Source organism: Pelodiscus sinensis, chromosome 6 (assembly GCF_049634645.1).
Source record: "Pelodiscus sinensis isolate JC-2024 chromosome 6, ASM4963464v1, whole genome shotgun sequence".
Classification (NCBI taxonomy): Eukaryota; Metazoa; Chordata; order Testudines; family Trionychidae; genus Pelodiscus; species Pelodiscus sinensis.
The window spans coordinates 120,095,549-120,119,128 of record NC_134716.1 but is presented as its reverse complement, the minus strand read 5'-3'; the positions used below and the strand labels follow the sequence as shown (position 1 = coordinate 120,119,128).

Sequence of the window (23,580 nt, the reverse complement as noted above, 5' to 3'; positions counted from 1 at the left end):
AAAAACCATGTCACATCTAAAAAAAATTTCTATTCATCTCCACAGAACACCCTGGTTTGATTTTGCAAACAGGGTAACAAAAGGGGAAACCATGTTGCGTTGGTGTGCAGACCCTCAAATCATCCCTTCTTTCATGCGGGGGGGCGGGGGGTGGGAGGGTAATAAAACAGCCCGTGAGGGGGGGATGCAGAGAGGTAAATACATAAAAGGAAACAACCAGGAAAGAGAAGAGGGGAAATGTAGAATGTGAAACCTAGATGGAGAGGTGTGAAGAAGATCTAGGTTACAGGCAGAAAAGCTGAAGAGGAATGGAAAGGTCAAAAGCCAATTAGTGTACCAAAGGGTACAGGACAGAATCCTTGCAACAAAGTGGGTGATAAATTCAGGAAACTACTGAGAAGATTACATTGGAAAATAGCAAAGTGATAATAGTATGTGGCTGGGAAAGGCAGCTGTGAAGAATTGAAGGTAATTGAAGGTAGAAATAGAACAGCAGTGAATGGAAGGGAAAAAGAGAACTGAAAATTAGACTGCAAACCTCTAAGATGGATTAGCCAAAGTCCACCTTTACACGCTGAAAGATGAAAGGGCATAAACTCTCCTGTGGGGTTTAATTGCCACTGTCATAGGTAATGAATTATTAACAAGCAAATGAAGAAATTGAGTGAAATCCTCACTCTGTCTCAGCCAGATCACACTTGTGGCATCCACCAGTGAAATCTAAAGAAGTTTTCCCACTTCCTCTCTGCTCTCATCTGAAATGGCCAGTGGTGGACAATGGTTTGAGTATTTCCTTTTGGTCCCTTATTCTCTCTGCTGTTGTTCTTTTTGGGTGACATTCACCCACTGCAGACTTGCATTCACCCTCAGAAGCCTTTCATGTAGACCTTCAACCAATGTGTGCTTGTCAGCTATACAAGGGCCTCTAAAAAGCCAGCACTTGCCTCTGTGTGTGTGTGTGGGGGGGGGGGGGGGGGCGGTGACCACCATGACAACTCCCCGCCTCTCACTGATCCCCAAAGCCACGTCCTCAGAGGCGGGGTGCAATGTGGGGAGAGGACAGGGTAATGATGGGAAAGAGTGGAGCCTGGGGGTCAGTAATGGGTAGCCATCCCCTGACCCCCTTGGAGTCCCAAGCCAGATTGCATAATTGCTTGGACCAGGAATGACCCATGGGTGGGAGTCTGAGATCACTGACTTAAAGGAAAGGTTTGGGGATGAGGCCACTCGATTTGTAGATATATAAATACAGTCTCTCAAAAAACTTCTCATAGGGATGCAGTAAATAGGCAGGTACTATTACAGCTCCCAGTAACTCTGAGAGTATGTCTACACTACCACCCTAGTTCGAACTAGGGTGGTTAATGTAGGCATTCGAACTTGAAAATGAAGCCCGGGATTTGAATTTCCCGGGCTTCGTTTGCATGTTGCCGGGCGCCGCCATTTTTAGATGTCCGCTAGTTCGGACTCCATGCCCGCGGCTACACGCAGCACGAACTAGGTAGTTCGGAATAGGCTTCTGTGACGGGGCGAACAGGCCCCGCACTGCAGGGCTGGGAGTAGCCCAGGCCCAGCTGGCTGAGAGGGCCCCGCCCTTCCGGCCTTGCTGGGCATGCTCCCAGCAGAGGCCAGGTATAAAGGCAGAGGGAGCCCAGCAGGCAGGAGGACAGCTGGGGGAAGGAGGAGACCAAGCCAGGCCAGTGTGTGGGCAGCCGCGGGGACTAGAGCCGCTGCCAGTGCTGGACCCAGACACCAAAGAAGCAGACCCCGACTCCAGGAGACCGGAACCTGCCCACAACCCCAGCAGGTACTGCCTCGGAGGCCAGGGGGCCCCCCGGGAACCAGGGCGTGGTAGGAAGCAGCCCAGGGCAGGGGATACAAAGTTTGGCTTGGCGTGTATCGGCCGGATTCCCCGCCGAGCCGGCAGGAGCCACAGACCCTGCCTAAAAGGGCCCTGGGCTGGGACCCGGTGGAGAGGGAGGGCCCGGGTCCCCCTACCACGCAGGTCCCCCCCTGGATAACCAGGCCGGGGGCCGGAAGAGGCTCCTCAGAGGGACTAGGCCTTGATACCGTATATCCCCTGACAGAGGGGCCTGGACTTTGTGTTGGGACAGTGATACCGTATATCCCCTGACAGAGGGGCCTGGACTTTGTGTTGGGACAGTGATACCGTATATCTCCTGACAGAGGGGCCTGGACTTTGTGTTGGGACAGTGATACCGTATATCTCCTGACTGAGGGGCCTGGACTTTGTGTTGGGGCATTAATACCGTATATCCCCTGACAGAGGGGCCTGGACTTTGTGTTGGGGCATTAATATTGTATATCCCCTGACAGAGGGGCCTGGACTTTGTGTTGGGACAGTGATACTGTATATCCCCTGATAGAGGGGCCGGGACTTTGTGTTGGGACATTGATGCCGTATATCCCCGGATAGAGGGGCCTGAACTTTTGGGGACTTTGGGGTGCGGTATGGGCCCGAAATGAGACGCGGGTCAGTATAAGGGGTTCAGCAGCCCCGTCAGGGGCGTACCCCCTGACAACATGGTGGAGAATGTGGGCATTGATCACCCCTGAACTGAGGGGATAACTGATTGCCTAGTAAACCAAGACAGGGTCTTAACGATAGCGGGATGGAGCCCGCAAAGTTGCTGGAAGTACTGACAGAGAGACACCGGGAGCAGCTGCGACAGCTGAGCGAGATGCTGCAGAAATGGGCTGCCGAAGAAATGGGGCACCAGCAGCAGCTGCTACAATGGCTGAGCGAGGAGCGCCTAGCCCCCCGAGATGGGACAGCGCGGTCGGAGGCAATAGCGGACTGTGGATATACCCAGGTACTGACCGAGGGACGCCGGGCTCGGGGAAGTGGGCCGGCTAAGGTCGTGGCAGAGGTACTGGTGGAAGGGACCCGGGTCAAGGCCCTAATAGACTCGGGGTGTAGCCAGACGTTGGTTCAGGCGAGCCTGGTGGCGGATCCCGAGCCTGCTGGGGGTCCCATCCTGCTGCAGTGTGTACATGGGGACATAAGATCATACCCGACTGCCTGGGTACGAATAACCGATGACTGTGGGGAACAGATTTGCAGAGTGGGGTTGGCCCCCCGATTAGCATACCCAGTGATATTGGGGCGAGATTGGCCTGGTCTCCGCAGGATAATCCGAGCCTGGGCCCAGGAGGACCCACCAGCAAGGGGAAGGAGGCCCCGGGCGGGGCCGATAGCAGCTCAGGGGGATAAACCGGAGCCCAACAGAGCACCAGTAGAGGAAGCAGGGACGCCACGTCCGGCGAGAACCCCACGGCGGCCTGCAGAGGAGGAGGAGACGGCGTGGCTGGGAGGTAGCAATGATTTTGTACGGGACCAGCGGGAGGACCCAACACTCAGCCGCGCCTGGGAACAGGTCCAGGAGACGCGGGACGAGGAACCGGGGACCACGCCGAGGCAGCAGGGCCCCAGGTTTGAGGTACACAACGACCGGCTCTACCGGGTGGTCCGGGAGCCGCAGACCGAGGAAGAACTGGCGCAGCTCCTGGTCCCCACCAAGTATAGAAAGGGGGTGTTGCAGCTGGGTCATGCGAATCCTTGGGCCGGACATCTGGGTCGGGAGAAGACACTACAGCGAGTGGCCCGGAGGTTTTTCTGGCCGGGGATCCATCGGGAGGTGCGCGAGTTCTGTGAGTCCTGCCCCGAGTGTCAGCACACCAACCCGAAGGGGGTCCCTAAAGCCCCCCTGGTGTCCCTGCCGGTGGTAGGCACCCCCTTTGAACGCATTGGGTTGGACCTGGTGGGGCCCCTCGAGAAAGCTAGCTCAGGGTGCCAGTACATCTTGGTAATAGTGGATTATGCGACCCGGTACCCCGAGGCTGTGCCACTGAGAAATACAACGGCCGCTACTATAGCGGCAGAACTTATTAAGGTGTTTTCCAGAGTAGGGATACCTAAAGAGGTATTGACGGACCAGGGCACAAATGTAACATCGAAATTAATGGCAGAGCTATGCCGCCTGTTAAATATCCGAGCCCTGCGAACAACGGTGTATCACCCACAAACGGATGGCTTGGTGGAGCGATTCAATCAGACATTGAAGTCAATGCTTCGTAAGTTTGTGGAGGAAGACCCCCGGGGCTGGGACAAAGTTCTCCCGGCCTTACTCTTCGCCATACGGGAAGTGCCGCAAGCCTCAACAGGCTTCTCGCCCTTTGAGCTCCTTTATGGGCGGCAACCCCGGGGAATACTCGACCTCCTGAGGGAAGATTGGGAGGCGCAAGAATCCCGAGTGTTGGGCACCGTCCCCTACGTGTTACAGCTCAGGGAACGACTCCAGAGATTAGGAGAGTTTGCACGAACCAATCTTTTGCAGGCGCAGGAGACCCAAGCTCGGTACTACAACCGAGGGACAAAACTGCGGACGTTTGAGCCCGGGGAGAGGGTGCTCCTGCTGTTACCATCCCACGAGTCAAAGTTACTCGCCAAATGGCAAGGCCCCTTCGAAGTGGTGCGCAAAGTGGGGCCCGTAGATTATGAGGTGAGACTGGCGGGGAGGAAGAAAGGCCTGCAGGTTTACCACGTGAACTTGCTAAAAAAATGGAGACCGCAGGAAGGATTCTTGATTGATCCCTGCCCCCCGAAGGATGACCTGGGACCGGTGGCTGCGGAGCTAGGCACGGAACAGCCTGTCACCATGGGAGAGGAACTGACCCCAGCCCAAAAAGAGGAACTGTTCGGGTTAGTCCAGAAGTACACCCATGTCCTATCCAGCCAGCCAGGTCGCACGAACATGATGAGCCATCACATAAGCACCATACCCGGCCAGAAGGTTCGGAACCCGCTACGACCACTACCTAGGAAAATGTGGGATCCGGTGCAGAAGGAACTCCAGGCGATGCTGGAGATGGGGGTCATCGAGGAGTCACGTAGCGAGTGGCGCAGCCCCATAGTGCTGGTCCCAAAACCAGACGGATCTCTGCGTTTTTGTATTGACTTTAGGAAGGTCAACGCTGTGTCGCGGTTTGACGCTTACCCCATGCCACGCGTGGACGAGTTACTGGAGAGGCTGGGGAAAGCTCGGTACCTCTCCACGCTGGACTTAACTAAAGGGTACTGGCAGATCCCATTGACCCCGGCTTCCAAAGAGAAGACCGCGTTTCCAACCCCCTTTGGGCTATACCAATTTGTTACTATGCCCTTCGGCCTGCACGGAGCAGCCGCCACCTTCCAGCGCCTAGTGGACCACCTGTTGCGTCCCCACCAGCTGTACGCCACAGCCTACATAGACGATATAGTGGTCTACAGCCACACGTGGCAGGAGCACCTACAACACCTGGAAGCGGTACTAAACACCCTGGCGGAGGCAAACCTCACAGCAAATCCAGGAAAGTGCCACTTGGGGCGGAGAGAGGTGACCTACCTGGGGTACACCGTGGGGAGAGGGACGTTAAGACCCTTGATTGACAAGGTACAAGCCCTCCAGGAGTGGAAAAGACCAACAACAAAGCGACAGATTCGTCAATTCCTGGGGCTAGCGGGCTATTATCGCCGGTTCGTGCCAGACTTTTCGGCTCTGGCAGCACCACTATCAGATCTAACAAGGAATTCCATGCCAACAAAGGTACAGTGGTCACAGGAGTGCGAGCAAGCTTTCCAAACGCTGAAAGAGAGGTTGACAGGAGCACCCGTGTTGTTCCCCCCAGACTTTGCGAAAAGCTTTGTCCTTCAAACTGACGCCTCCGAGAGAGGACTAGGGGCCGTACTAGCCCAAGAAATAGAGGGGGAAGAACACCCGGTACTATATATGAGCCGGAAACTTTTCCCAAGGGAGCAGAAGTATTCCACGATCGAAAAGGAAGCGCTGGCCGTGAAATGGGCCGTAGACGCCCTCCGGTACTACCTATTGGGCGGCCACTTCCAACTGATAACGGACCACGCCCCGTTACGATGGCTGCACAGCATGAAAGACACCAACCCCCGGATAATGCGGTGGTACTTGTCGCTGCAGCCTTACGACTTCGAAGTGGCTCACCGTCCAGGTAGGACACACCTGAACGCAGATTTTTTTTCCCGGGTAGAGGAAGAGGAAACCAAATCAAATCAGACCAGAACCAACCCCTTAAGGGGGAAGGCGTGTGACGGGGCGAACAGGCCCCGCACTGCAGGGCTGGGAGTAGCCCAGGCCCAGCTGGCTGAGAGGGCCCCGCCCTTCCGGCCTTGCTGGGCATGCTCCCAGCAGAGGCCAGGTATAAAGGCAGAGGGAGCCCAGCAGGCAGGAGGACAGTTGGGGGAAGGAGGAGACCAAGCCAGGCCAGTGTGTGGGCAGCCGCGGGGACTAGAGCCGCTGCCAGTGCTGGACCCAGACACCAAAGAAGCAGACCCCGACTCCAGGAGACCGGAACCTGCCCACAACCCCAGCAGGTACTGCCTCGGAGGCCAGGGGGCCCCCCGGGAACCAGGGCGTGGTAGGAAGCAGCCCAGGGCAGGGGATACAAAGTTTGGCTCGGCGTGTATCGGCCGGATTCCCCGCCGAGCCGGCAGGAGCCACAGACCCTGCCTAAAAGGGCCCTGGGCTGGGACCCGGTGGAGAGGGAGGGCCCGGGTCCCCCTACCACGCAGGTCCCCCCCTGGATAACCAGGCCGGGGGCCGGAAGAGGCTCCTCAGAGGGACTAGGCCTTGATACCGTATATCCCCTGACAGAGGGGCCTGGACTTTGTGTTGGGACAGTGATACCGTATATCCCCTGACAGAGGGGCCTGGACTTTGTGTTGGGACAGTGATACCGTATATCTCCTGACAGAGGGGCCTGGACTTTGTGTTGGGACAGTGATACCGTATATCTCCTGACTGAGGGGCCTGGACTTTGTGTTGGGGCATTAATACCGTATATCCCCTGACAGAGGGGCCTGGACTTTGTGTTGGGGCATTAATATTGTATATCCCCTGACAGAGGGGCCTGGACTTTGTGTTGGGACAGTGATACTGTATATCCCCTGATAGAGGGGCCGGGACTTTGTGTTGGGACATTGATGCCGTATATCCCCGGATAGAGGGGCCTGAACTTTTGGGGACTTTGGGGTGCGGTATGGGCCCGAAATGAGACGCGGGTCAGTATAAGGGGTTCAGCAGCCCCGTCAGGGGCGTACCCCCTGACAGCTTCCTATTCCAAACTATCTGTACTCCTCGTGGAGTGCCCACAAGATATGTATATGCATTCTATTTCCTTACAGAGTTATCTCCCCCAAGGCCTGATCACTCAGATTAGAAACAAGAAAGTACAGCTTAAATTCCAGTAGCTTCTGTTAGAATCTTTCAAGTGTTCTCCTCTCTTGGTTGCTATTGGAGGACTTGTAGCCACAGCAGGAACAAGTAGATTCATATGCCCATTATGCTGTTTTACAACACAGATGCCTGTAACAGTCCATTGGGCCTTTGGTTTCCTGCATCTCAACAAATTGGTGGCCTTCTGCCCTGTATGAGCAGGAATTCTAGGGACTGTGGTTTCCCATGCGAAGCAAGTGGCTGCTTTCTCTCTCAATTTTATTTGTTTTCTCCATTGTTGAAAAAAAAGGAAACTTTATTTAAAAAGAGAGAGAAACCGGGAGAATGCCCCAAAATTAAAAGCCTTTTAAAAAGAAGTAGCCCTTTTTAAAAGCAAGAGAATTCCAATTTTCATTTTTAAAAAATCGCAGTCTATTTCTCTGAAAAAAATTGTGTTGGCCTAAAAGCCACTCTTCATCAAAAATGGTTTTGAACAAGCATTTTGAACAAGCATTTTTTCAACTACCTGTAATCTCAGCCTCTGAGGCATATGCATAGTCTGAATCAGATTTGGGTGCTGGGTGTACAATGCATTGCTTTGGGGGATGATTTGGGATGAAAGATCCCATGTAGAATATAATTCTATGGGGCCATAATGTGTTCTGCCCAATACAGAAATGGCTATCAAGTCCATTGTAGTTTAAGGAAGCCAAAAGGAGGCAAATATTAATTGCCAGCATCACTGATAGTTATACAACTTTATGGAGTGGCTTATATAGACAAACAAAACCATGCAGTGAGATCAGCAGGCCAGATCTGAAAACATCAAAGGGCAGAATCCAGGAGGTGACCCTGGTAGCAATGCAGAGATCTGCCGTGGTTCATGAATGTCGTATATTTTCTTCAAAAGGCCAGAACAGAGCCCTCAGTCAGCTACTATCTGATTGCACTTTCCACAAACCAAACATTACAGCTGTTGTCGTGAAACTTGTTTATTGGCTTGTTGCTTCGCCTTCTTGAGCAGTTGCATCTTCCCTGCAGTGAATCAGGAGTAATGTCACTGCGGTCAATACAGTTCCTCTAGCATTACACTGCCCCAGGTGGCTGTTGCGTGGGATAGCATTTATTAGTCTTCTGAGGAGAACACAAAATGCCACCTTGCAGACAGATGTGCTTTTCCTTGTATTTTCCCTACCATTAACTTCCGTGGGATTTGTCCTGATTGAAATCCCTTCACATGAAAAAAGAATCAGGCCTATTTTGTCTCTAGGTTGTATTCAGTGGCAGCCTGCATGGGAGTAGAATAATATGAATGGTGGGTATAAAGGGTACGTCTAGACTACCGCGTTTTGTCGACGGAAGTTTTGTCGACAGATACTGTCGACAAAACTTCCGTCGACAAAGAGCGTCCAGACACATTGAGTTCTGTCGACAAAGCAAGCTGCTTTGTCGACAGAACTCCGTAGTCTGGACGTAACGTTACAGGCAATAACACCTTCTGTCGACAGAGTTCTGTCGACAGAAGGTGTTATGCCTCGTAAAATAAGGTATACCAGCATCGACAAAACTGCTGAGTTCTGTCGACGTTATGTCGACAGAAATCAGCGGTAGTGTAGACGCTGGTATAGTTTTGTCGACAAAAGTCCACTTTTGTCGACAAAACTAGGTAGTCTAGACACACCCAAACTGATTACTGAAGATAAGCCATTGGCTAAGTATTAACATTATCATTATGAAATATGTGTGTATATAGTTCCATAACAGCCCACGAATCTTTACAGAGCAAGTAAACACATGGGCCTTAGCCCGTAGACCTTAAAATCTAAGGGCTTGATTTTATTCTCTCACCAGTTTTACACTGGAATAACTCAAGAAACATAGCTTCACAGACATCTCTGAAACTATGTTGATTCACAGCAATTGAGGATCTGCCACTCTAAATTCAATGCTGATTTACTCCAAAGTGAGAGGAGAATTCAGTCTGACATGTTGAGGGATCTGGCATTCAGAGGGTGTTCAGAATAAGTTTGATAACACGAAGATCTTAGAAGTGGAGCATCCTGCTTCTAAGCCCAGACCCTTTAGCCAATCTGAGAACCATCCTTAGCAATCACAGGACAAATTCAAGCCTGCCATACGTTAGCACAGTTCCCATTGACTGCAGCAGCTACTTACATCAGAATCAGATCTAATCCCAACAAAATACAAATTAGAACACAAGAACATAGGAATGGCCAGACTGGGTCAGACCAAAGGCTCATCTAGCCCAGTATCTTGTCTTCCAATTGTGGCCCATTTCAGGTGTCCCAGAAGGAGTGAACAGAACAGGTAACCATCACCTAATTCCTCTCCTGTCATCCATTTCCAGACTCTGACAAACAGAGGCTAGAGACAACATTCCTACACATCCTGGCTAATAGCCATTGATGGACCTAACCTCCAGGAATTTATCTAGTTCTTTTTTGAACCCTGTTAAAGTCCTGGCCTTCACAACATCCTCTGGCAAGGAGTTCCACAGGTTGACTGTGCGTTGCATGAAGGAAAACTTCCTTTTGTTTCAAATCTGCTACCTATTAATTTCATTTGGTGATGCCTAGTTTTTAGGTTATGGGAACAAGTAAATAAGTTTAACTTATTCACTTTTTCCACACCAGTCATAATTTTATAGACCTCTATTATATCCCCCTTAGTCTCCTCTTTTCTTTTTTTAATCTCGCTTCATATGGGACCTGTTCCTAACCGTTAATCATTTTTATTGCCCTTTTATGAACATTTTCCAATGCCAATATATCTAGATGAGGCAACCATGTCTATATGCAGTATTCAAGGTGCAGGTGTACGATTGTTTTATATTCTCTGTCCTATTCTCTATCTTTTTTTTACTGATTCCTAACATTGTTTGCTTTTTTGACTGCTGCTGCACATTGAGTGGATGTTTTCAGAGAACTATCCACAATGACTCCAAGATCTCTCTCTCTTGCGTAGCTATAACTAAATTAGTACCCATTATATTATATGTATAGTCGGGATGTTTTTCCCCAATGTGCATTACTTTACATTTATCAGCATTAAATTTCATTTGCCATTTTGTTGCCCAATCACGTAGTCTGGGGAGATCTTTTTGAAGCTCTTCACAGTCTGCTTTAGTCTTAACTATCTTGAGCAGTTTAGTATCATCTGCAAATTTTGCCACCTCACAGTTTACCCCTTTCTCCAGATCATTTATAAATAGGTTGAATAGGATGGGTCACCAATAATTACTTCTCTCCATTCTGAAAACTGAGCATTTATTCCTACCCTTTGTTTCCTGTCTTTTAAGAAGTTATCAGTCCACAAGAGGACCTTTCCTCTTATCCCATGACAACTTACTTTACTTATGAGTCTTTGGTGAGGGACCTTGTCAAAGGTTTTTTGGAAATCTAAGAACACTATATCCACTGGATCCACCTTGTCCACATGTTTGTTGACCCCCTCAAAGAACTCTAGTAGATTAGTAAGGCATGATTTCCCTTTACAGAAACCATGTTGACTTTTCCCTAACAAATTATGTTCATCTATGTGTCTGACAATTTTATTCTTTACAATAGTTTCAACTAATTTGACCAATACTGACATTAAACTTACCGGTCTGTAATTGCCAGGATTACCTCTAAATCCCTTTTAAATGTTGGTGTGACATTAACTATCTTCAGTCATTAGGTATAGAAGATGTTTTAAAGGATAGGTTACAAAGCACAGTTAATATTTCTGCAATTTCACATTTGAGTTCTTTTAGAACTCTTGTGTGAATGCCATCTGGTCCCAGTGACTTAATAATGTTAAGTTTATCAATTTGTTTCAAAACCTCCTCTAATGACACCTCAATCTGGGACAATTCCTCACAATCTCCCTAATATCCTCAGCCATGAAGACTGAAGAAAAGAATTCATTTAATTTCTCCGCAATCACTTTATCATCTTTGAGTGCTCCTTTAGCATCTCGATCACTCAGGGGCCCGACTGGTTGTTTAGTCAGCTTCGTGCTTCTGATGTACTTAAAAAACATTTTGCTGTTACTTTTTGAGTTTTTGCCTAGCTGCTCTTGAAACTCTTCTTTGGCTTTTCTTATTATAGTTTTTATAGTTGTCAGAGTTTATGCTCCTTTCTATTTTCGTCACTAGGATTTAACTTCCACTTTTTAAATGGTGCCTTTTTATCTCTCACTGCTTCTTTTACTTGATTGTTAAGCCACAGTGGCACTTTTCTGGTTCTCTTACTGTGTTTTTAAATTTGGGGTATCCATTTAAGTTGGGCCTCTATTATTAGTGCATGTTCTGCTGGATATGCACACCCACTCAGTTGGTGCATGTTGTGTTATTTTGCCATTTACACCTGTTTTCAGAGCAGTTCACAGATGAATGTACCTCACCCCACCATCTGTGTCACTGCTGAGCTTGATCCAGAAACCTCTAAGAGAAAGGTGAACTTATCTTACCTTTTGGTTTCACCTCTCTGTAAACCAAACGCTAGAGGGCAGCATTATCACAAACATTGGAGCAGCTCTGGCAGACCATCCAGTAGAGGGCAGATGTGAATACATTCACACTAGCCAGCAACTGGTCCAGGACCTCATTTGTGTCTTACATGCAGGTCTCCCCAAGCAAGTGCACTGCACAAATGAGAAAACGCACTTCTGCATGGAGTGAAGAGCTCTCAACAATCACTGACCTGCTCCCTAAGCAAGTCCCTAAGCAGCCTGTGTTCAGGAGCATGTCGCCTTGGCCAAACATGAGGGAAAGGAAGCTGGTTAGAAGATCACATTGATTGTGGCCTGGATCCTGCTCTTTCACACCCTCTATTAGCTGTCAGCAATGCTCTGAATGCTCAAAAGGTCTATGTAGTGGAGGGATAGCTCAGTGGTTTGGGGACTGGCCTGCTAAACCCAGGGTTGTGACCTCAGCCCTTGAGGGGGCTATTTAGGGATCTGGGACAAATCTGTCAGGGATGGTACTTGGTCCTGCCATGAGGGCAAAGCACTGGACTTGATGACGTTATCTCACAAGATCTCTTCCAGCTCTATGTGATAAGTATATGTACACATTTCCCCAAGATGTACATCGATGCAATTGCTATTTTGCATAGATTTCCATATCCACTACCTGTTGGTTCCATACCCACAAAGGTAAATGATCTGATTCCACTGCAATAGACTAGGGGACGATACATACTTTTTCCCCTGGGCATAGAGCTTCTACCTCTCTTCCTCTTATGTTACCCATCTGTCTTCCCTAACCAGCCCCATCTCCATCTTTTACTCCATCTCTCTCTGTACTGCTGAATATTTGATTCCTCTTCAAGTTTCTCCTGTTACTGTGTTTCCTCACTGCTCCAGATCTCTGCTCCCCTGTTCCTCTTTCCCTGGCCTTCTCCAAAGTTCCATTTTCCCACGTAGCAAATATATTCACTGAGGATGTATTTTTAAAATCAATAATCTGTTCCCTGACTTTAGGGGGATTCAGCAGCTCAGATCTATATTCTTTGCCTCTGAAGGATAAAATCTGCCCTTCCATGACTCCTCTCTTCTGCTCAGGTCACATCCACAGCTACAGCTCTGAAAATCTCAAGACAGGCCTGAGAGCAGGAGAAATCCCATAAAAACCTGAGTGTCAGGCAAAAGGCTTGGAGGTCAGCCAGCCATCTTCTTTCTGGCTGCAGTGAGTGTGAGTATAACGTGTTTTCATCCTAAGCAGAAACAAACATTCTGGAGGAAAATACCATGTTGGCAGCAGCCCCTGCTGGAGGGTAAAGACCACTTCAAGGATAGTTTCTTGAAATTAGCAATGGTCCAGCCTCAAAAGACCAAACAGTGGTAGTGTAAATTTTGGTGCAGACTGCTAGACTCCTACTATAAACAATTCATGTCATCAGCATGTTTCAAACACCAGAATAGATTTACACAATACTTCCCTATGACCTATCAGACTCAGGGTGTCTACACAGCACTCTTACCTCGAAATAAGCTACACAATTTGTGCTATGAAAATTGTGTAGCTTATTTTGATGTTATTTTGAAATAAAACGCTAGTCTGAAACATCCCTTATCCCTCATGCAATGAGGTTTCCAGGGACATTGGAATAGCGAGCTTACTCTTAAGACACGGAATAACTAAGTTTGCATAGCTTATTTCAAGTTTAGCCCTGCTGAGTAGATATACCTTTAGGCTACGTCAACTCAGTATCCGAAATAGCTATGTCAATTGCATACCTTATTTCAAAATAGTTTATTTCAAAATTGGGAGCATCTACACAGCACTTATTTGGAAAGAGAGCACTCTTCCTCCAATTTCCCTTATTCCTCGTACAATGAGGGTTACAGGAATCGGAGTAAGAAGTCCTCCAGCTTGAGAGTATTTTGACATTATTTTGAAAGAGCTGACTGCTGTGTAGATACGGACTCAGTGATTTCAAAATAATGCTAGTTATTTCAAAACAATGTTGCTGTGTAGCTCAGGGTATGTCTACACTACATAGCTCCATCGACGGAGCCATGTAGATTTGTTCGTTGGGCAAAGGGAAATGAAGCGGCGATTTAAATAATCGCCGCTTCATTTAAATTTATATGGCTGCCACGCTGAGCTGACAAACAGCTGATCAGCTGTTTGTTGGTTCAGCACGCTAGTCTGGACGCTCCCCTGCCGACATCAAAGCCCTTTGTCGGCAGCCCCGGTAAACCTCATCCCATGAGGAATAACGGGGCTGCCAACAAAGGGCTTTGATGTCGGCAGGGGAGCATCCAGACTAGCGCGCTGAGCCGACAAACAGCTGATCAGCTGTTTGTCGGCTCAGCGCGGCAGCCATGTAAATTTAAATGAAGCGGCGATTATTTAAATCACCGCTTCGTTTCCCTTTGCCTATAACCCTAATCTACATGGCTCCATCGATGGAGCCATGTAGTCTAGACACAGCCTCAGAGTGGAGGAGCTAAAGGCATCTGGAGTAGCATCCCCACCCAACCACCTAATCCTCTTATAACTCCTACCCTTCTATCAAGTAGAGTTTAAAAAGTTCTCAACAACACGATAAACTACCTTGGAAATACCCAGATATATGCAACAACCAATCAATCTCCTGTCTACTCATTCTGGTGTATTATACGGCTGAATGTGTCTTTCAGAGCTTGTTATAATTGGTCTGAGGAGGGATTATGGAAAGCCATTCCTGAGTCCTGGGCTGCTATTAATTGGTTAATCCTAAATCATATAGGTGACATATTAGACTCCCACTAACTCTCTCATTGACGTGCTGAGTTAAGCTGTTGCACGCATTTCAGAATATGATGCACACCTTACATTTCGGTAGCAATGCACTGGCTGCTGGTGTTATGTTTCTCCATGCAGGAGAAACATCACACAGAGCAAGGATTCAGGTCTCAGCACTCAGTGCAGGCCCTAGAGCAAGCACATAGGCCACAGCCCTGACAGCAGTCCCCAGACTAACTCCGCAGGCCTCTACAGCTGGGGCAAGCCCATAGCAAGGACCCATAACTCCTAAAAAAAAATAAGAGGGACAAAAGGCTCCCAAGCCCAGATCCATAAAAGTAATTAAGCTCCTAACTTTCATTTAAATCAATGGAAGTGAGGAGCCTAAACACCTTTGTGGCTCTGGGCTTCCTTGAAGAAAGTAAGGATCCCCATTTCACAGATAGAATGGGTGAGGCACAGAGAAACAAGTCACTTCTTCAAGGTCATGCAATGAATCTACAGAGTAAGAGGGGAACAGAAGGCAAAACTTCTCTTTCCCAGTCCAGGCCTGCCAATGGGGGGAAACTGCTCCAAGCCAAGCAATTCAAAAGGGCCTAGGGGTCTCCAATGGTGCTACGGTGGCAACTGGAGCCCTGGGCTTTTTGCTGGAGTACTGTGCTGCATGCTGCAGGCAGCAGTGAGGGCTGCCTGGAAAGGGGGGGGGCACAGTGTGGTGCACCCAGCCCCACCTATTCCAGCTGAGGCCCTGCCCCTTCTAGGAGTGCAGAGTCAGGCCTCCTGCACCTTGCCCAGGAGCCTGGCAAATCTGTCAGCTCCCCTGACCCTGCCCTGCATTTGACTACAAGACTGTCTTTTCTTTGCTATGAGTGGCAGTAGTAGCCTCTCAGAGGAGGCCAGATTCACTTATTCTAAGAGTCATTGAGAAGGAGACTTTGGCAGAGCTCTGGTCCTGTTTCCTTGAGGCATGTATTCCTTTGGAAATACTACAGACTGTGTGAGCAGATGCACTAAAGGAGATAAGCAACCAATGAATTAAAACGGTGCATTTACTTTAGCTGCAGTGCTAGAAGTCATCACATAAAGAGAAAACCCACAATGATAAATAGACTCCCTCCGTGTAAATTACTGAGGCAGAGGAAGAGAATATTAAACCCCGGAGCCGTTTGAGGTGGAATGGTCAAAATTGGACACTGTCTAGTGAGATTAGAAAACCTGTTACATGAACCATGGTTTCATTTTCAGGTCATCTCCAATCTGCTCATATCTTCTGGAGGTGTTATTAGTTCATGATAATCACACACTCGGCAGTTCCTTTACTGCTATTACAAAAAATGCTTTTATGTGGGGTAGACGTGTTGTTCATTATGTGCCAGGAGGAAATGAAGTTGGTAGTTTTGAATGTTGAACAGCAGTAGGAGCTGAGCTGCCCAGTTCCATGTCCCAAGAACTCTGTCTCCTGTTTCATAATAATAATGATTTATGCACTGTGCTATTAAGCTCTTTGGATGTCTCCATGCAGCTCTTGGGACCAGAATTTACTCTTTCCTGCTTGCTTGTTTTCCATATGCACTGAAATATAACACAAGGTTTATTTCTAGCCTCCTCTCTCTCTCCCTCCTCTCCCATTCACTGTCCCAGTATGATGTTGTTCAAGATAGGGAACATAAGAACATAAGGATGTAAGAATGGCTGTACTGGGTCAGACCAAAGGTCCATCTAGCCCAGTAGCCTGTCTGCCAACAGTGGCCAACACCAGGTGCCCCAGAGAGGGTGGACCGGAGACAATGATCAAGCGATTTGTCTCCTGCCATCTTTCTCCAGCTTCTGACAAACAGAGGCCAGGGACACCATTTCTATCCCCTGGCTAATAGCCTTTCATGGACCTAATCTCCATGAAATTATCTAGCTTCTCTTTAAACTTTGTTATAGTCCTAGCCTTCACAGCCTCCTCTGGCAAGGAGTTCCACAGGTTGACTACATGCTGTGTGAAGAAGAACTTTCTTTTATTAGTTTTAAACCTGCTACCGATTAATTTCATTTGGCGTCCTCTAGTTCTTCTGTTATGGGAACTAATAAATAACTTTTCTTTATCTGCCCTCTCTATACCACTCATGGTTTTATATACCTCTATCATATCTCCCCTCAGTCTCCTCTTTTCTAAACTGAAAAGTCCCAATTGCTTTAACCTCTCCTCATATGGGACCCGTTCCAAACCCCTAATCATTTTAGTTGCTGTTTTAGGGGACGTCTGCCTTGGCATTTTTTACACAACTTTGGAAAACTGGCCCTATGGCTGCCCTGTGTGCTCTGCATTATGTGTCAGTGCATGTTCGCTATAGGCCAGAACAGGTGCAACGAAGAGGCACCTTAGATCAGTAGTTTTCAAACTTTTTTTCTTATGCCCCACTTGAAAAAAACTGTTGATGCCTGTGACCCAACATAATTGACTAGAGTGTCGACTCCGAGGTTAGGGTGAGAATGAGAGCTTTGGGTTGTAGGAAGTGAGGGGCCGAAATACCTTTGTGGCACTGGGCCTCCTTGAAGAAGGTAAGAATCCCCATTTCACAGATAGCACGGCCGAGGCACAAAGAAGTAAGTCACTTCTTCAAGGTCATACAATGAATCTACAGCATAAAAGGGGGACAGAAGGCAAAACTCATGTTCTCCAGCCCAGGCCCTCCAATGGCCCTTCACCCTGGGCTTGGTGACTCAAAATTACTAGGAAGCTCTGGTTTTCAGGGTGACAGAGCTGTGGCAGGAGGGGTTCACTTTGTGCGGTTCCTGGTCAGCAGTGCAGCAGGGGTGCTAAAGTGGGCTTCTTGCTTCTCCTGCCTGACATATCATACCTTTATCCATATCTTATCCATAACATATGCATATGCTATGCCTAACATATGATATGCCAGCATGATATCCATTCATATATCCATATGATATGCCTGACGTATCTTTTTATTTACACCAGTGGGGTAGAAAGTATGGGAAGTTTATTTTATTATATGGATTCTTGCACTTCCTTCTGTACTATCTGGTTTTGGCCTGTTTTGGAGACTATATCAGAAGGGATGGGCCACTGTATAATTCCTCCTACGGCAGAGGAATATCGCTGAGTTTCTACTGGAAGCTTTCCACTGCTTCTACACATTTTTCCATGGTTGGAGAATATTGAGTCTTTAGTTCTTCCAGTGTATATGCCACCAGCCATGTGATGAGATCCCTTAAATTATGGCAAAATTGCTTATTTCCTGAACTGAATGCAACAAACTAACAGACACACAATAATTTTTAGTGGTTTTGGATTGAATTCAATTTTCCAGATGTTTGCCTGTAATCAGCTTAGGAACTCAAATCTCAGAACAATACTATTCACAGAACAGCTGTTGCAAATTTTTTCTTTTGAATCTCACCAATCTATGAGTGGATTTGTTTATGGGCAGTTTCAGTGTTATATTAAGAACTGGATGACTGCATTGCAAAAAATGTGTAGATAGTCTGTCTATATATTGATCTATCTATCTGAAATATTCTTTTGACCATTTACATAGATTCACTTTGACTGTGTCTTCACCACTTTGGGGTTAAGTTTCTGAAAATAATCTAGCAAACAGATCCAGTTTCATTCCCTCAAATTCCATGGGAATTTTATCATGGACTGCAATGGAAGTGAAATGGTGTTGAACAAATCTTCTAGTAGAATGTATTTCAGGCAGATATTTCAGTATATTGACAAAAAAACACTTTTAGTACATAGTCACAAGTATTTACGTAACACTGACAGGTGGAACTGAACCTGGGACCTCTGAAAGTACATGTATGCCTACAGCTTGAGCTTAAAGCCAGCTGGCTCTTAGCTAAAGCTGTAGAGGAAATTAATTCTTTCTGTCTGTAAGTACTGGTCTACACTAGGGAGTTATTTTGAAACATCTCCCCTTATTTCTAAATAACAAGCAGTGTCCATACTACCTTATTTTGAAATAAGACCATAGGAGATAGAGAATCCATTATTTCCCTTATTAGTTTGTTCCAGTGGTTAATCACTCTCATTGTTAAAATGTGTGCTTCATTTCATTTCTAATTTGCATGTGTCCTTCTTTCATGTCTGGCCATTACGTCTTGTTGTGCTTTTCTTTGTTTGATTGAAGTCTCTATCTAGGCTCATCAAGCCAGAAGAAAAAACATATAATGTGTCCAATTTATGTGAACTGAAGGTGGGGTATTGTTTTCAATGGGCCTGTGACTCTGAAATACATTCCTGTGCAGAAAGTCAGCCCCACACCTATGCACCACTTGACTGGAACTTAGGTGGTACATTGGCCCTCTGCAGAAGGGTGAATTTCCACCTGCCTTTGGAATTATAGTTGAGCAGAAAAATTAACATGCCATAAGAAAGCCAGACTGTGCAAGGAGACCAGGCTGCTCCTATGTCAGAATAGGTGAGTCTGACTGAGTCAATTTAAGGAGACAGGGCTACACTTGTAGCTATAAAGACCTGCCAGAGGGCAAGGAAGTGATATGTGTCGGTAGTGCTTAGGCTGAGACGCTAACTCTTGTGTTGGGGCTCTAGAATAAGGGACTAGTGCCCAGAATCTTTTCCCTGGACCAACTTCGTAACAGAACTGGTGGAGACCTGAGCTGGCTGAACTAGGACAGGCTGAGAATAGTGAGGAACTGCTGTGTTTGGTTTACTTATGTTTGAAAAATAGCCTTATTTAAAGGAAATTGGGCAGGGCAGTGTGTGTTTGGAAGCTGGGGAGAAACCCTGCCCTGTAACATAACCACTTTGAGACAGAGCCACGGTCTGTCTAATTGCAGTAATTGGTCACAAAACTATCTAGGCCTTGGTTTTGTGTTGTTTTTAATCAACTAGGCTTTTAAAAGACACCACAGCTATCCACTCTGTTTTAATACATTGAACTGACATATCTAGATTCAGCATTGCTTCCCTGCTCCTCTTTTCATACTCACAGCTCATTCCAACAGCAGCGCTGCAGTTGCTTGCTCCGTTGTGTGTGAGGAGTATACGAGAAATTTCCGGGAGAACAAAGACTCCTGCTTTTTGAATGAATGTTCTTTGTTATCACTCCCACAATGTATTCTAACAGGTATTAAAGTTAGTCCACACACACACACACACACACACACACACACACACACACACACACACACACACACACACACGTCAAACTGGGCAAAATCTCACAATGCAAATTGGCAGGAGGTAGTGACATTCAGCTACTTCCTCATTAACAGTATTCACACAGAAGGGTAACACAAGGGGATTGATATCTGGCAAGTAAAAGAAAACCTAATTAAATTTCACAGTACAACGTAGAAAAGTTTGCATCCTGCTTCCTTTTTTCTTAAGAAGCTTCAAACATGCAGAAATAATTGGGGAATCACATGTTAAAAACCCACCTAATGAATTCAATGAAAGTAACCTAGATTAATATTATAATCTCCCTGCTGCTTCTGCCCTCTGTGTGCCATACTGCTATTCTCTGTCAACAACCCAGTGAAGTCAGTAGAAAATTAGGCAGTACCTGATATACCTGATAACTTCAGCAGATGTGTCCCACCAGGATGTATCTAATCTAAAGCTTTCACTGTCAACCCAGTGGCCAACATGAGAAACTGCATCTGGCCAGTGGAACACACCCACACATGGTCCGTGTATGTGACGCCAGCTTCATGCTCGGGAGGGGCTGGACTTACGTGAGGGAATTTGCTTCAGTTTCCCTAAAGGAAACCCATTTGGAGGCACCATCAAGTGATTCTCAACTGGAATTAAGCTTAGATTTCATACAAGGGATGCTGGCAGTGGAGATATTCACATTCCTGCTACAGCTAATGACATGTACATATGTACCGCGAGAGGTCAGTAGATTCGTAAAGCAATCCTACCTCCTGCTCTACTTCCATTCCCCCATGTATCCCTGTGTCATTAGCCCTTTTCTCTTCTCTCATGAACTCCATTTTACACTATTCTTCCACTAATGAGATTCCTCACCCCCATCTGATCCTCTCTGCTCTAAAATCGTCCACTTCCTCTTCCTCCTACATGTCTTGGGCAAGTTACCCTTGTTGCTTTAGACTGTAAGAAACCCCACTCTCTCTCTTACTGCCATATCCCTACCTCTCCTCTCTGCTCTGTAAACTTTGCTTCCATTCCTTGTTCCACTCTCCCATTCCCTCTGAAATGCCCTTTCCAGCTGAAGAAGAAATGACACATGGTACAGTGATGCCCCTCCACATATAATGGTTGGCAGCGACTGCTGTGAATGTAGTCCTCACCCTCCCTTCTTCTAGTTAAGCACTGAGGCTTTCTCTCACCCCTGGGTAGAATACATCAGAGCTTTCTAACCTGCATGAAGAGAGAGTAGATGAGACTGATACTAAAATAAGAGCTCACTTTTGAGATGTGACTGGCTTTCCTCGGCTTTCGATAAAGCCATTGCGGATAAACTAAATAATTTCTTTGCTTCAGTCTTCATGGCTGAGGACGTTGGGGAGATTCCCAAATCTGCACCGTCCTTTGTGGCTGATGAATCTGAGGAACTGTCCTGGATTGAAGTGTCATTAGAGGAGGTTTTGGAACAAATAGAAAAACTTAATGTTAACAAATCTCCGGGACCGGATGGCATTCATCCAAGGGTTCTAAAAGAACTCAAATGGGAAATTGCTGAACTATTATCTGTGGTTTGTAACCTAGCCTTTAAATGGGCTTCCGTACCTAATGACTGGAAGGTAGCCAACATGACACCAATATTTAAAAAGGGCTCGAGAGGCGATCCTGGCAATTACAGTCCAGTAAGTCTAACTTCAGTACTGGGCAAATTAGTCGAAACAATAGTAAAGAATAAAATTGTGAGGCATGTATAAGAACATAATTTGTTGGACAAAAGTCAACATGGTTTCTGTAAAGGGAAATCATGTCTTACTAATCTATTAGGGTATGTCTACACTACAGCACTAATTCGAACTAACTTAATTCGAATTAGTTAATTCGAACTAGTGCATCTAGACCTAAAAACTAGTTCAAATTAGCATTTTGCTAATTCGAACTAGCACATCCACATTGAGTGGACCCTGAACCGAGGTTAAGGATGACCGGAAGCAGTGCCGGGAGGGCATCAGATTAGGACTTAGAGCGTGGAGCTGCTGTCTCAGCCTAGCCGAGGGCTGTGCTTAAAGGGACCCAACCTCCACCCCAGACAGACAGTTCTCAGGGGTTCCCCGCTTGCAAAGCAGTCCTGACTTAGAGTGCCCTGAGTGCCCACACTCGGCACATCACAGCACTCGGCCATCAGCCTGACTGCACTTGCTGCAGGCTGCCATCCAGGGAGGAGGTCAGTTGGGGGGCTGCAGGAGAGTTTCCACCCTGAGGAGCACGCAGAGCCACCCCAGTCCTCCCCATCAGGGTCTTGTACCCCATTCCTCCCTCACCTCCTTCCACTTACCCCTCCCTAACCCCCCTTCTGATGTACAAAATAGAGGACAATTGTGTTCAAAAATAGAAACTCTCTTTATTGAACAAAACTCGGGGAGACTGGGAAAAGGAGGTGGGAGAGGGGAAGAGAAAGGGTGGGAGAGGGTAGGGCAACTAAAATGATCAGGGGTTTGGAACAGGTCCCATATGAAGAGAGGCTAAAGAGACTGGGACTTTTCAGCTTAGAAAAGAGGAGACTGAGGGGGGATATGATAGAGGTCTATAAAAGCATGAGTGGTGTGGAGAGGGTGCATAAAGAAAAGTTCTTCATTAGTTCCCATAATAGAAGGAGTAAAGGACACCAAATGAAATTAATGGGTAGCAGGCTTCAAACTAATAACAGAAAGTTCTTCTTCACAAATAGTCAACCTGTGGAACTCCTTGCTGCAGGAGGCTGTGAAGGCTAGAACTAGAACAGAGTTTAAAGAGAAGTTAGATAAATTCATGGAGGTTGGGTCCATGTAGTGGTATTAGCCCGGGGGTAGAAATGTTGTCCCTGGCCTCTGTTTGTGGAAGGCTGGAGATGGATGGCACGAGACAAATGGCTCGGTCATTGTCTTCAGTCCATCCCCTCCAGGGAACCTAGTGTTGGCCGCTCTCGGCAGACAGGCTACTGGGCTAGATGGACCTTTGGTCTGACCCAGTACGGCCGTTCTAAGCTCAGGGCTCAGGGTCGGGGGTCTCACTGGACCACCCTGATTTTCATGCACACTTGCTCCTGGGTGGCCAGGCTGGCAGCTATCCTGCCCTAGACAGCCACTTTCCTGTACCTAGTGCGGAGGTCGTGGATGAGGTCCACGATCTCTGCACTAGACCAGGCGGGCGCCCGCCTCTTGCGGACCTGGGCAGGCTCCCGGGAGCCGCCATCTTGGTCCCGGGAAGAGGCGGAGGGCTGGGTGGCAGCGGGTGGCTGGCTCGTGCCGTGCCAGGTGCAGGGTCTGCTGGCTGGGTGCTGGCAGGCTTGCACCTGGCACGGGCACCATAGCCTGACCGTGCACCTTTAAGGGCTCCGGGGCTGGGAGGGGGGCAGAAGAGTTTCCCTGGTGGTGCCCAGAGTGGCCACTAGGGCAAGCTGGGGAGGGCTAGCCTCCCACTAGTTCGAATGAAGTGGCTACACAGCCCTTAATTCGAACTACTTAATTCGAACTAGGCATTAGTCCTTGTAGAATGAGGTTTACCTAGTTCGAATTAAGCACTCCGCTAGTTCGAATTAAATTTGAACTAGCGGTTTGTATGTGTAGTGCCTATCAAAGTTAATTCAAACTAGCGGCTGTTAGTTCAAATTAACTTTGTAGTGTAGACATACCCTAAAGCTGTGTCTACACTGTCACCTTTTTCCGGAAATGCTTAAAACGGAACAGTTTTCCGTTATAAGTATTTCCGGAAAAAGAGCGTCTACATTGGCAGGATGCTTTTCCGGAAAAGCCCTTTTTCCGGAAAAGCGTCCGTGACCAATGTAGACGCACTTTTCCGGAAAAAAGCCCCGATCATCATTTTCGCAATCGGGGCTTTTTGCAGAAAAGACTACTGTGCTGTCTACACTGGCCCTTTTCCGGAACAGTTTTCCGGAAAAAGGACTTTTGCCCAAGCAGGAGCGGCATAGTTTT

The 23,580-nt window shown here is 47.4% G+C and overlaps 1 long non-coding RNA gene across 1 annotated transcript in view; it reads left to right on the top strand.

Annotated features, from left to right (window-relative positions):
• Positions 1-5,753: 5,753 nt before the first annotated feature.
• Positions 5,754-23,580, top strand: part of LOC142829775 (uncharacterized) — a 32,278-nt gene continuing 14,451 nt past the window's right edge. The window contains exon 1 of the long non-coding RNA XR_012904528.1: positions 5,754-6,406. This is a non-coding gene — a long non-coding RNA (uncharacterized LOC142829775). The remainder of the gene's footprint in view (positions 6,407-23,580) is intronic.